This window comes from Mastomys coucha, unplaced genomic scaffold (assembly GCF_008632895.1).
Source record: "Mastomys coucha isolate ucsf_1 unplaced genomic scaffold, UCSF_Mcou_1 pScaffold6, whole genome shotgun sequence".
NCBI classification, from domain to species: Eukaryota; Metazoa; Chordata; class Mammalia; order Rodentia; family Muridae; genus Mastomys; species Mastomys coucha.
The window spans coordinates 9547304-9548759 of NW_022196912.1; the positions used below are offsets into that span (position 1 = coordinate 9547304).

General features: G+C 54.3%; 1 long non-coding RNA gene across 1 annotated transcript in view; it reads right to left on the reverse strand.

Moving 5' to 3' along the window:
- Positions 1–812, reverse strand: part of LOC116080167 — a 3237-nt gene extending 2425 nt beyond the window's left edge. Inside the window, exon 1 of the long non-coding RNA XR_004114340.1 lies at positions 706–812. This is a non-coding gene — a long non-coding RNA (uncharacterized LOC116080167). The remainder of the gene's footprint in view (positions 1–705) is intronic.
- Between the last annotated feature and the right edge of the window lie 644 nt (positions 813–1456).

The following is a 1456-nucleotide window of genomic DNA, read 5'->3' on the forward strand; positions in this document are numbered from 1 at the left end:
CGTCCACATTCTGCTAGCTCACATCGACTCCATACACAGTCCTAAAGGAGCCACTCTAAGGTACACAGACCCTGTCTCATTTGCTCTTGGGTCCCTCCAGGTGGATCCCATCTTTTGCACTTCTCCAACCTGGGATATCTCTAGTGTTTCTCTGAGTAGAAGAAACTGCAGGCCACAATTTGTCCCCAAACCCACCAGCCACGTCTGCCCAAGTAGGACAGCGTTGGAGATGCCTCGGGAAGTGGATCTCGGAGGAAGGCCCCAACTGCCAGGGAGCTGGGAGCGGCAGGGTAAGGGTTACAAGCTAACTAGAAAAAACAATTACTAACGGGAAAGGCAGTGCATTCCAGCCCTGCTTAGCTGGGCCGCCAGGGCCGTGGGTGGTTCTTGGATTATGCATTTCCTTGAAAACAAAAAGCTGGAGTTCAGGGCAGTTCAGCTGTGCCCTGGATCTCACTCCGGGCCTTTGTTTCCAACCCCCTCAGAGCCCCTCGTGCCTGCACACACGCACACACAGTCTCCCTGGCCCCACCAAACATCCACTGGGACAGTGACGGCATTAGTGTCACCAAAAGCCAGCAATCAGAGTGGGGACAGGCTGCTAAGGGCCTTTGAAAACAGAATGCATAAGTGGCTAGGGGACTATGTGTGCAGGGCCCTGGGAAGCTCCGTCTGCACTGGAGGCATTTCTCCCCATTCTCTTACCACAGCCATGTAGAGCCCCTGCTTTGTACCAGGCCCCAAGCTTACACTTGCGGGGCTCATGGTCAGGGAACCCTGGTCTCTGTTCTGTTCTTTCCCTTGGTTGCCATCAGAGACAAGAAGAGTCCCTAAGCCCAGCTGGACTACCCAAAACAACCTAGACTTTTTTTTTAAAGGGCCAGTGAGTTGGCTTAGCAGGCAGTGGAGATGGCTGTGCAAGCCTGCTGACCTGAGATCAAGCTATGAACCTATGCAAAGGTGGAGGAGAGACCCAGCTCCACGAAGCTATCCTCTGATCACCTCACATATGCTATGGCATGTGCACCCCCACACAGAAATCAACAACAACCATAGATCCTGACTGGCCTGTGAGCTGCAAAGAGCCAGATGCTGGGTAACCAGGCATGCCAGCCAGGGCACTTCACTGAATGGGACCTCAAAAGAAGTCTTGGAGGCGTGGCTGATGACAACCACTTAGACTCCTCCATTGCCTTTGTCAGAAGGCCATTCCCCAGCACTGAGCCCTCCCAGAGCTAGTCTTTCAAGAGGGAGTTGAAGAAACCATGCAGCTGAAGAGTGGTCAGGGCTGATTATGAACCTTCTGGCGCTGGAGATGTCAGGGAGGCCTAGAGAGGGGCTGGGCAGGATGGGAGCAGGCACAGGGCACCGCATCCCAAAGGACAGAGGGGAGTGAGACTGGAGATGCCTGGACTTACAGGGAGGTCCCTGGGCCTGTATCAGAGTGTAGGGACAG